Raw genomic sequence first — 13984 nt, 5'->3', positions numbered from 1 at the left:
GAGATTTAAAATCTTTTTGCAAAAGTTTTGAGATAAAATATTTAAAGCCAATATCCAGATTGTTTTTCTGAGAAAAACTTTTGTAATTCAAAAGTCCTGGGGGTAAAATGGGAAAGATTGGCAATTTTGAAAAACCCAGAGTTTTAAAATCAATTTTGAAAAGAGTTAAAACTCGAACCTGGATTGAGCATTTTGAAATCGAGAGTTCCTGGACCTCGAAATGACATGTTGTGCAGTGAAATGATATGAAATGCTCATGCGATGTTATGCAAAGACATGTTTCCTGAAATGCCCCTCTGGGCCAGGACTTTGGAAATTCTAGCTTTTTGTCCAGAATAGAATTTTGAAGATTTGCAGTTTGAAGATGTCTCTAAACCTAAATATAGAAATTTTGAGGCTCAAGAATGAAATTGAGGACTTTCTGCAAGGTTCAATCTCAAAAAATGACCATTTTGCCCTTCATTGATTCTGAAGAACTGAAATGTGCAAATTGAGGGCGATGTCAAGAAGGTGAGTGAAAATTTGGGGTGTTTACAGTGGCCAAGCACTCCTTGACCACCAAGATGTTTCATTTATTGAAACTCACTCGTTTATTACAAACATCACTGCTTGGAAAAGCAGGATTGGTTCAATAAAAGGAAGCAGTACAACTCTGTCTAGAGAAACCCTAGAACTCGATGCCGCCTTGCTCCGCATATCGCAACACAGGTCCAACACCTGAAATCCCTATAAAACGGGGGTAGATACACTGATGGTCTGATAAGCAAGCATTCATGTATCCATTCAACTTAAGTAAATACATTGACTACTTAGGGTCGCAGTTCGCAATAACGACGCTCAAGTCTATGTGACTTAGCGTATATCACAAGAGCCTCCTCAGGGCTATGAGTTGAACATCCGCTCAAGTCTTCATGATTTAGCGCAAGCCTCTTCCAGCCGAATATCGTTCTCAAGTCTTTATACTTGGCACATCCATATTGCATGCATCTAAGGACAGCTCTTTGAGCTTCGCTTAGTCGTGCGGATATAACACGAGTCTTTGCCCAGTCGGTCCAGTCGTATACCGATCATGACACCTTCACAAAGGTTATGCAGAACTGACTCAACAACGTCCATCCACTCATACATTCAGGCATCTCTGAACCTAGAGCTAATGCATTGTTTCAATATTTAACATCTTCCACCCTTGGTACGTGGGCGAAGTATTGTCTGGGCATCAACTTGACATTCTGGGAGGTGATTATTCTGTGTATTTTAGATACCCCAGAGGCCTGTTGACCCTATCCATAGTAGGGTGGTGTATTTCAACTGGAAGAATCCTATTAGGCCCATATTCGGATGCATCCACTACTTGCAGTAGTTGGGTTCAATCCATAGATCTTAAGGATAACCATAACCCCAAAATCCATGAGTGATTGAGGCCATCATGGACTCTATCAGGTCCAAAGTTTAATACGTGTTACTCAAGGTTGTACCATCATTGTCATTCCATAGTGAGCATAATTCATAAAAGGGTCTACCAGTCTTACGATTACTTGATAAGATATTGCATGCCATTTCGGCAGCTCGTGCCTCAGCACTGTGGGATATGTACCCGACCCCATTCAGTATACCCCAATCACGGTCATCAACCGAGGGGGATACCCCTAACACAATCATCAACCGGGGGGTATATACGACCTTAAGTTTTATTCATATGTATGCTTAACTCTACTCTCGGCATTGCGTGCATTCATATCATTCTGAAGGTTCTATAGGAAAGTATTGTAACTTTTTATTTTCTGTTGTGTCCTTCTCTGTTTAGAGAAGTAGACTCTGTGAAAGAGGGTGTGTTCCCTTCTCTGTTGAGAGAAGTAGACCTTTGTGAAAGAGGGTGTGTTTCCCTTCTCTGTTGAGAGAAGTAGACCTCTGAGGAAGAGGGTGTTGTACTATTTATCCCGTAACATGGATGTTATAGTGAAAAACTCAAGTGTTTTACTTGAGGACTGGATGTAGGTCAGTAACTCGACCGAACCAGTATAAATCTTGTGTTTTCTGTGTTGTACCTTATTGCCTTTAATTTTTATTTTATCGATCTTTATCATAATTCATTCACTATTCACCCCCCCCCCCCCTCTAGTGGAATTTCATTTGGTATCAGAGCAGGTTTTGCTGGTTTTGACCTAACAAGTCTTTCAACACTAATGGCATCAACTTCTTATGCTCATGACATCGAAGGACAACACGCATCTCGCCCTCCTTTCTTCAACGGCTCCAACTATGGATATTAGAAATGCAGGATGGCCATATTTCTCAAATCTATAGACTTTGCTGTATGGAAAATTGTTGAAAGTCCATACACATCTCCATCTTCAGACTATACCTTATGGTCTGATGAAGAAAAGAAGATGACAAATCTAAATGCAAAGGCCATGAATGTTTTGTACTGTGCCATTGATCAAAATGAATTCAACAGAATATCAGTCTGTGAAACCGCATATGATATTTGGCACTCACTGGAGGTTATCCATAAAGGAACCAAAAAAGTAAAGGAAGCTAAGATCTCATCTCTGGTTCGAAAATATGAGCTATTCAAAATGAATAAAGATGAATTCATCACAAAGATGCTTACAAGATTCACCAACGATCTTAAATCTTTGGGAGAAACCTATTCCCAGACCAATAAGGTGAAGAAAATCTTGATATCTCTCACAACTGATTGGGAGAAAAAGACAACAGCTATTAAAGAAGCTCAAGATTTATCCAAGCTTACTCTGGATGACTTAATAGGCAATCTTATGGCCTATGAAGTTCATATGAAGGAAAGAAGGGAAGAAGAACAACCTACGAAGAAAAATCTTGCCTTCTCAGCCATTTCTGAGAATGAGGACTCAGAAAAGGAATCTGAAATTGCGTTGCTTACTCGAAAATTTCAGCGCTTCATGAGAAAGAACTGGCTATCAAATAAGCACAAGGAAAAGAAAGATTCTAAGGAAGGTACCATGTGCTATCAATGTAATAAGCCAGGTCACATTCTAAAAAGAAAAGGTTCTTCAAGAAGAAGGCTCTGCATGCTCAATGGGATGATTCAGAACCATCCACAAGTGAAGAGTCAAGTGATGATGAAGCCGAAACGGCTAACATGTGCTTCATGGCAGAAGAAAGCTCTGTAAGTGAATCTTTTGATTTCTCTTTTGAAGAACTTCAAAATGCTTTTCAAGAACTTTCTGAAGAATCAAGAAAAACGATTCTCAAAAACAAAATTTTAAAATCTGAAAATCTAGAGCTTCTCCAAAAAAATGAAAAACTCAGTGTTGAAATTTCTGAGTTGAAAAAGAAAAATTTTATTCTTACTTCTGAAATCAGTTCTACTAGTTCTAAGACAAAAAATCTTCAAGTAGAAATTTCAAAATTAAAAAGCAAAACTGAAAACCTTATGAAAATGGTTTTCAAGTTTACCAAAGGGAAAGAGAACTTGGACAAACTCCTATCCTCTCAAAAATTATCTTTTTACAAGAATGGTATTGGTTACTCTCATCTAAATAAACCTTCTTGTATGAATCAAAGGACTACATCTGTCAAAGGTTTTGCTGAGCCTAAGCAGGAGTATTACAACTTCAATTTTAATACCATGTACTCCTCTAAATCTGTAGACAAACCCAAATCTAAATGGATATGGGTTACAAAGCCTAACAAAAAAGGACCCGATCGGGTACCAAAAAGAAGTTTTACTTGATCTTTTGCAGGCTCTAAAGAAGAAGAACAGATGGATACTAGATAGTGGATGTTCAAAGCAAATGACAAGACATCCAGATCTTTTTGTTGTTCTTCATCATAAAAAAGGAGGAACAGTCACCTTTGGAGATAACAACAAAGGGTTGATAATTGGTATTGGCAATATTAGTAATATCGATAAACCTCTTATCAAAGATTTTCTCCTTGTTAAAGGTTTAAAACATAACCTCTTAAGTATAAGTCAAATGTGTGACACAGGTTATAATGTTAGCTTCAAACATGATGCATGCCTCATAGCAAACACCAACGAAAATATTATTTTAAAAGGTATAAGAAAAAATAATATATATGAATTATACCTAGAGAATATTACTGAACATTGTCTTATAGCTAATAATGACTCAAAATTTATGGCATATGAGAATGGGTCATGTTAACTCTAAATATATGTTTAAATTAGCTAAGAACAACTTGGTACGTGGGTTACCTAAAATATCATTTAAAAAGGACTATTTTTGTGATGCATGTCAATTAGGAAAATTGTCAAAATCATCTTTCAAATCAAAAAATATTGTTTCAAGTAAAAGACCTTTAGAGCTTCTCCACCTGGATCTTTTTGGTCCTTCTAGGGTAGCTAGTCTTAATCTTAATAAATATGCTTTTGTCATTGTAGATGATTACTCAAGATTTACTTGGGTAATATTTTTAAAAAATAAAAGTGATACATTTTATGAATTTAAAATTTTATGTAAAAAGTTACAAAATGAAAAATCTTCTACAATTACCAAAATTCGTAGTGAACATGGAGGAGAATTTGATAATGACCTTTTTGTAAATTTCTGTAACTTGCATGGTATCTCTCATAACTTTACCTTTCCTAGAGTTGCACCTTAAAATGGTGTAGTAGAAAGAAAGAATAGAACCTTTCATGAATCTGCTAGAACTATGCTCCAATATAATAATCTTGCTAAATATTTCTGGGCTGAAGTTGTTAACACTGCATGCTATATCTCAAATAGAGTTTTTATCAGACCCTTATTGAATAAAACTCCCTATGAACTATTTTATGACAGAACTCCAAGAGTAGACTACTTCAAAGTCTTTGGGTGTAAATGCTTTATCCTTAACACAAAAGACAGTCTTGATAAATTCGATGCTAAATCTGTTGAAGGCTTATTCTTAGGATACTCAAGTCATAGTAAAGCATACAGAGTTTTTAATAAGAGTTCAAATACTATTGAAGAATCTATGCATGTCAGTTTTTGTGAATCTATTGATCAATTTGTTCATAAGCAGACTAACGATGATGATCTTGAAAGTATAGATTTTTTCTTAGATAACACAGCTAAACCAAGTGAAGATGATCTTCAAAGAACATTTGCTGAAATCAGAGATCATCCTCAAAAGCAGATTTTGAAAGACCTGACTAAGGGGGTTCAAACTAGAGCTCAGCTGGAACGGATTGCAAATATGGCATTCATTTCTCAACTTGAACCAAAGAAGATTAATGAAGCCATCATTGACGAGTTCTGGATGCTAGCCATGACTGAAGAACTGAATCAGTTGCAAAGAAATGATGTATGGGATCTTGTACCAAGACCAAAAGATCATCAAATCATTGGGACAAGATGGATCTTCAGAAACAAGCTGGATGAAACATGTAATGTTATAAGAAACAAGGCAAGGCTAGTGGCTCATTGATACAATTAGGAGGAATGTATTGATTTTGATGAAACATTTGCTCCTGTTGCTAGACTTGAATCTATAAGAATGTTTTTAGCATATGCAAGCTATATAGATTTCAAACTATACCAAATGGATGTTAAAAGTGCTTTTCTAAATGGTTTTATAAATGAAGAAGTTTATGTAAAACAACCTCCAGGTTTTGAAAATGAACAATTTCTGGATCATGTCTTTAAACTAAAACGTGCTTTATATGGTTTAAAACAAGCACCTCGTGCTTGGTATGACAGGCTTAAAACTTTTTTATTAAAAACCATATTTTCTGTAGGCAAAGCAGATTAAACCTTATTTGTAAAAATAGTGAATGATCATACCTTAATCGTTCAAATATATGTGGATGATATCATCTTTGGATCTACTAACAATAGTCTTTGTGAAGATTTTTCTAAGTCCATGCAGAAAGAATTCGAAATGAGTATGATGGGAGAACTCACTTACTTTCTTGGATTGCATATTAAGCAAACCAAGGATGGAGTCTTCATCAATCAGTCTAAATATGCTCATGAACTTCTGAAGATGTTCAACATGAACTCAACTGCTTCAAAGAATACTCCTATGAGCACAACTACTGTATTGGACAAAGATGAAGATTGTAAGACTGTGGATACAAAGTTATTCAGAGGTATGATAGGATCACTACTTTATTTAACTGCTAGCCGTCCAGATATTATGTTCAGTGTTTGCTTGTGTGCTAGATATCAATCAAATCCAAAGGAATCACATCTTAAAGTTGTAAAAAGAATAATGAGATATCTAAAAGGAACAATTGATTTTGGGTTATTTTATTCAAAATCATCTACATTTAATTTAATCTCATACAGTGATGCTGACTTCGCTGGAAGTAAATCTGACAGAAAAAGAACAAGTGGAACATGTCATATGCTAGGGCACTCACTAGTTTCATGGTTCAGTAAGAAACAAAACTGTGTATCATTGTCAACTACTGAAGTTGAATACATAGCTGCAAGCCTAGCATGTACACAAGTCATCTGGATGAAATAAACTTTAAAAGATTTTGGTTTAAAATTTGAAAATACAACTATTTTATGTGATAATACAAGTGTTATAAATTTGTCTAAAAATCCTATTTTACACTCACGAACTAAACACATTCAAATTAGACACCACTTTTTAAGAGAACAAGTCTTAAACAACATAATTAAAGTGGAATTTATACCCACTAATAAACAATTAGCAGATATTTTCACTAAACCTTTAAAAAATAAAGACTTTATAAGAATTAGAAGAGAATTAGGAATCTGTAAATTAAATGATTTATAAATTTAATTCATATGACTAATTGAGATATAGTAAAATCATTCTACACGAGTTCACCTTTTCAAATAATAAAATATAATTTAACTACAAACTTTACTTGACAAAATTTATCTTAACTAAAGCTTAACATGTAAGTATGTTAAAAACTCTTTATGTCAAATCATCTTTTGTCTTCCCACACTTATTTACGAATTACATTTTATACTATTATCATTCATACTCGAGTGTTTATATTTTTTATTCTTCTCATGTTTTGTTCTCTTTTATCACCTTTTCCTTTTTCAAAGCCAAAAAAAGTCTTTTATGTATTCACATACACCACAAGCCTTTCAACTCAAAAACAAATGTTTTATGTCACTCTTCCTTTTAAATATATCATATCTTTTAAAGTACATTCAACTTTATGTCCAATCACCTCTTATACACATCTCTATAAGAATCCATACAAAAACTCATTCTCGACAAACATGTCTCTCCTCTTATATTTTTTTTTAAAATAAATTAAGTATTAATTGTCCTTTTCATTGGTCCCATCTCTCTCTCTCTCTCACGTAATTTGAATCTACCTTTTGTCATCTCAAAACCGTGGTTTTAGCCCCTATGACAAGATTTGACAACCTCATTTTTTTTATTTTCCAAAACAATGAACTCTTTCATGTCGAGTTTCTTTAAAAATGACCTTCAACAATCTATGAGCTATAAACATTAATTCAAGACAATCATGACATTTCTTCATGTCTTTCATCTCATGTCAATCATCAATTATTTTTGTCCTCTTCTCCATACATGTCTCATTCGAAAATCCATGCATGTCATCTTTGACTACTCTTGCTCCCTTCTCTCATAAGTCCATTTTGTCTCTTTCTAAATGCATCCCTTACGAATATAGAATCTATCCTCTTTAAGTAATTTTTTTTTTCAACTTGTTGTTTGTCTTATTAGGCCATTATTCATCTTCCATCTCACATCATGTTGCTTTATAACATTCTTACACACTTTCTTGTCACGATTTTTTTTTCAAGGCTCTTCACATCTCATCACCTCTTTAATTAAAATTTTTAAAATCTATGGATCATTATTTACATTGTGTAACTCACCTCTTTGGCTCCATTCATTTCTTCTTTCTTTTTCAATCACACACTATACTTCCAAAGAGCACTTCTTACTCAAACCATGACAAATTTCACAATACGATGGACTCTCCTATATTAAAATTTTTCTTATATAGAAAAATAATTTTTGAAACTATGTTCTTATTGTCATCTATCATAACACACTCTTCCAAAGAGTGATTTGATCTATCATTCACAAGTACCTTAAGTTACAATTCACGAGTTCTCAACTCAACTAAAATCCAAACTTCCTTCACTTAAATTGTCATTCACTTATTATTATAATAAATTTCATCCTCTATTTAATGAAATGATTCACTCTTCATGAATTCATTCGATAATTTCTATCAACCTACAAGCTCTTATTCTCTCCAAGTTCTCATTCTCTCCAAGCTTTTATTCTCTCAAGTTACCATCAATGGCATCTTCTTCAAGATCTTCTGATGTCAATATGGTTGAGACTGCTGATTTGAGATATCCTGATCTCATTCACCACTTTCACTCCATTAACTCCCTGCCGATCCAAACTAGTAAACTAGTCCACTTTGAAGCATTCACCTCCTTTGACCTAGAAACCTCCCTTCAAGACTTTGTTTATATCTTAGGGTCGTCCAATTCTATGTCCTATTATCATCATCTAATCAAAATTTTCTACACCAACCTCTTTGTCAACCATGACCAATCGACTATCACATCCATGGTCCACGGCAAAATAATTTCTTTTGACATTCCCTTGTTATGTTGTATTCTTAACATTTCTTCCTATGGAATCCAACTACCAAACATAGTACCTATAGATGGTATTGTGTTTCAAAAGGTCCTCCACTCCACTTGATCCACCCACTTCCCATGGCATACGAGCAATCTGAAACCTCATGCTCTACTGTTGTCACAAATCCTCTCCTCCAATGTCTTTCCCAAACAACCATCCAAGGGATTCGTGACAAACGAAATATCTCTTCTCATCTATGCGATCTTCTGTAACTTCCCCATAAACTGGTCCAGCATCATTTTCAATAACATGATTAATTTTCGTACCTTCCGCTCTCTCCCATTCGGTTATTTTATCACCCATATTCTTAAGTATTTCAAAGTGCTACTTCAAAATGATGTTGTCTCTTATTCCATTCATGCATTTGATGACTCCTACTTCCCCAAAGAAGGGTCACCTCTACACCACTCTGACGACAAAGGCCATGGTGAGGCAGATCCGGCAACAACTTCTGAACTAGACATATTCTCCGCCCTTGTCGATGTCCAGACCTCTCAGGATATCCTACTGAGGAACCAAGTTTCTCTGCACCAAGCCTTTCAATCATTAAAGATCGGCCAAGATGCTCTACTCCAGAAGTTTAATCACACATCCGATTCTGAATGAACTTTTTTTTTGTCTGTAATAATACTTTTTATAATCTGATCCCCTCCTTTTTGTCTATGACAAAGGGGGAGAAAAACTTGTCTCTCTTATGTTGGAGAAATTCTCATTTTCTTAAACTCAAACTTTTACTCTTTTTTACTTTTTACGCATTTTTTATGATATCATTATTATTATGCATATGGCTTTTTGATAGGGGGAGCATATATTGTCATCATAAAAAAGGGGGAGAATGTTGAGAAACTATGTTTTGATGAATCATAATATGATATGCTGTCATACATGCCTTAATATGATATGATGATATGCCTTTATGAAAATGTTATATTATGACTTAATATGATTTGTCATGCGTTTAACGAGTATTTGATGCAAGGTTATTTCCCCTAAGAAGAATGGAGACAACCTGATCAAGTACACCCAGTTGAGGCAATCATACTCTCTGAAGAAAAAGCTTGATGGGCCATACATTCATAAAGTCTATCCAAGAAGATCGGCTACTTCAAAATGAAGATTTTTTTCTTCTTTAGAGTCATATGTAACAGAACCTTCAGAAGCATGCATATTGCACATTTCATATTACTTGTTTAAATATCATACAAGCGATGTATTTACAAAAAGCAAAGCTTTCATAAAAATACGATATTTCAAAAACATCTTTTTAAAACAAATCATTGTACTTTCTTACAAGCATTTATGAAAAAGACAAACTTGAAAAGATATAAAAGCTAATAATTACAAATATGAAAGAAAAAGACAAAATGAATTAACTCATAATATACCATCGTCTATCTTGACTTGACAAATTAAGAAAACAAATACTATTTTATGTACAAAATTACTTATTATTTAAACAAGACAATTAAGTTTTGAAAAGACCTTTATTTATTTAATATACACTCAAGAATGTCGACTTACTTAAATCCATCATTCTTTCTGTAAACATTAAATGTCATCTCGAAAAGCATTTGAGAAATGACCATTTATGTAATAATAAAATTCACACTCAAGAATGCCGACTTACTTAAAGCCATCATTCTTTCTGTAAACATTAAATGTCATCTCCAAAAGCAATTTGATAATGACCATTTATAAATAAAGTACTTAACAAAGAATTTATTGTACTTACATGTATTTAACTAAAGAAGTGACGATTTGTAAGAAAAATATTAATATACTATAAATCATTAATTTGAGTAAAGACAAAATTACATGATAGATTACACTCCAACGTTCAATGTACTACAAATAATTTATTATGAGAAAAGACCCATTACAAATTATATCTTATTTAAAAAGCAACAACGAATAGTGTACCCCAAATGCTACACTTATGGAAAGAAGACTTTTTGAAAAAGCAATATAGTACACTTATCATTTCACACAAAGTTGTTTTTGAAATGACCTGACACCTCATATCCCAAAAGGACAATCATTTCAAAAAGGCAACGACTATTTTCTTAAGACTATATATATACAAACAAATTAGTCTTTCAAGACATACGTGAGCTTACAAAGAGAAAAACTCCTATTCAACATTCGAAAAAGAGAGCTTAGAAAAAAAAAGAGAAAAGAAAGAGAAAAAGTCAAGAAAAGCTCTTTGACAAAAGAAATTTCTGTGTGTGAAAAGAAAAGAACATTCTGAGAATCTTTATTTGTGCATTCATATCATTCTGAAGGTTCTATAGGAAAGTATTGTAACTTTCTGTTTTCTGTTGTATCTTTCTCTGTTGAGAGAAGTAGACCTCTGTGAAAGAGGGTGTGTTCCCTTCTCTGTTGAGAGAAGTAGATCTCTGTGAAAGAGGGTGTGTTTCCCTTCCCTGTTGAGAGAAGTAGACCTCTGAGGAAGAGGGTGTTGTACTATTTATCCCGTAACACGGATGTTATAGTGAAAAGCTCAAGTGTTTTGCTTGAGGACTGGATGTAGGTCAGTAACTTGACTGAATCAGTATAAATCCTGTGTTTTCTGTATCGTGCCTTATTGTCTTTAATTTTTATTTTATCGATCTTTATCATAATTCACTATTCACCCCCCCCCCCCCTCTAGTGGAATTTCAGGGTGAAGATTGAAAATCTTCCATCATAATCAATGAGTAATTTTTCAAAACCCAATGCTCGTACTGGTAATTTTTCTAAACTCAATGCTCATTGTGTAATTTTTCTAAATCCAGTGCTCGTACTAGTAATGTTTTAAAACCTAGTGCTTGTACTGGTAACCTTTCAAAATCCAGTGCTCGTACTGGTAATGTTTCAAAATCCAATGCTCATGCTGGTAATCATTCAAAATTCGGTGCTCGTACTGGTAATTTTTCAAAATTCAGTGCTCGTACTGGTAACTTTTCAAAATCCGGTTCTCGTGCTGGTACTTCTTCAAAATCCTGTGTTTATTGGTCGAACTATTCCAAGATCTAATTTCTTACTGGTTGAACTAGTCCAAAATTTCATCTTTACACTCATCAAATTTTTTTTCCTACAAAATCCAGAATTGGTCTAGAAGATTCGAGTTCCGACTTGAATTTTCTTCCAAATCTAATTCAAATGCCAGAATTGGTCTAGAAAATCAGAGTCCCGACTCGAATTTTCTTCCAAATCCAATTCATCTAGCTTTCCTTTAAAGATTCGAATTTTTGCTTGAACTTCCTTGCAAATTTAGTAATTGGTCTAGAAGATCCGATTTCCAATTCGAATTTTCTTTCAAAATCCAATTCATCTAGTTTTCCCTTGAAGATTTGAATTCTGATTCAAATCTTCCTGCCAAACCCAGTTTTACACTGGTCTGATTAAATCCAATTTTCAAATTGGTCCTTTTATAAAATCCAACTTCGCCTTGGTTCTTTTATCAAATCTCGTATTTGTACTGGTCATTCTTTCAAAATCAATCTTTATGCCAATTTCATATCAAGATCAAGGCCAATTTTGTCAATCAGACCTTTGGGTCAATTAATTTTGTCAATCAAACCTTCGAGTCAATCAATTTTTGTCAATTTGACCTTTGGGTCAATCAATTTTTGTCTAATCGACCTTTGGGTCAACAATTTTTGTTAACTAGACCTTCGGGTCACTCAAGTCTATCAATCTGACCTTCGGGTCACCAATTTTGTCAGACCTCTGGTCATCAATTTTATCAAGCAAACCTTTGGGTTATCGAATTCTATCAAAGTCAATCATATTTTTTTGACCTTTGGGTCGGATCCGACAATTATGGTCTTTCAAGATTTGACCTTGGTGTTGAATTTGTTCACCAATTAGCTCAAAATCAATTATCAATCATTTATCTTGCGAGGGACCCTTTTACCATGGAGAGTTTGAGGGAGCTCATTCTTTTCTTATGTTTTTATTATTCGTTCGTTGAACCCCTTTTAGGGAGAGTTTGAAGGGACTCGTGTTTCACGGACAGTTTACAAAGCATTTTTTTTGTCACATAAGGAACCCTTTTTTCAGGGAGAGTTTTGACAGAAACTTGTCCTCCTTATGACCCTAAATGTCTTTTGTTAGGCCATTCCCTCATCGAGGACCCTTTTTTCAGGGAGAATGTGATGGACTCGCTCCTCTATGATATCCTTTCCAACCTTTGTTAGTTGCCCCTTTCCATAAGAGAAACCTAGAAATAGGGAGTTTTGATGAAAACTTTATTTCTCTTCGAAAGTTCATTTTGCAAACACCTCTTTTTCAGGGAAGAGAGGAATATATTTTTATTACCCATTCAGGTAAGGGTCAAGCCTAAGTCTCTCCTTTGGGGAAAGAAGAGGAGAATCTAGCTAAGAATGTGTCATTTAGACCTCAAGTGATTTTTTTTGTCAAGGATTTCAAGAATATTTTGTCAATTTATCATGAAAAACAGTTGTTGATCTCAAATTCTTTATTACACAAAAATTACCTCATATTACCTTCAGTATTCCCTCCAAAAGGATAAAGCTTTTGCGAAGAAATAGTCAAAATTTAAAGTCTTTCTGTTGGTCAACCAAAAGGATGAAGAAAAATCCTTGATATGACCGACAAAGAAAAAATTTCATGATGTCGAAAAGTCATAAGTGAATCGATAATGATCATAGCTATGACACATTTTTAAAGATCATTCTTCTGGTAATAAGGTAGTGAAAATATCCTGGGCAATATAAAAGAATTCACTCAATCTTAGTTTCAATATCTCTTCAATCAATCAAGCTACAAACAACTATCTGCAAAAGGGACCTCTCAGTCATCGTCAAGTTGAAGGTTGATGGATGAGTTAGATCCCTTGGGCCAAAGGAGACTTAGATCATCTCCAAGTTGAAGGAGTATGTGACGTGTCCTTCCAGGGAAAGTTCAAATCATCGTCAAGTTGAAGGCTAATGCGATGAGCCTCCCGACAATCCCTGAAAGATATTTGATCACTGTTATTATAAAGAGATTTTCAACACAATGAGACGATTCTATCAATATAATTCTTGGGACTAAAGAAGATGCAAATCATCTCCAAGATGAAGGAGCATGTGATGTATCCTTCCAGGGAAAATCAGAATATAGCCGAGATGAAGGCTGATATGCTGAAATTCTCGCCAAATTTCAAGAAAGCTCATTTTCTATATCTCAAAAGAGTGCAAAAAGATCTTCATGGATAAACCCCAAATATCAAACTGCCAAGAATCTTCTTTATTTATGTGAAATTCTTTTATCAATATCCTTTCATCAATTGCTTTTATGATATTGAGAACAAATTCCTTTCTTTTCATATTAAGGGAATAGATACCTTCCTTGAAGAAACTCAACAACAATAAATTTG

This window comes from Nuphar pumila, chromosome 10, assembly GCF_984573655.1.
Source record: "Nuphar pumila chromosome 10, dmNupPumi1.hap1.1, whole genome shotgun sequence".
In the NCBI taxonomy this organism is placed as follows: domain Eukaryota; kingdom Viridiplantae; phylum Streptophyta; class Magnoliopsida; order Nymphaeales; family Nymphaeaceae; genus Nuphar; species Nuphar pumila.
The sequence above is the reverse complement of the archived record's forward strand: the minus strand, read 5'-3'. Positions refer to the sequence as shown.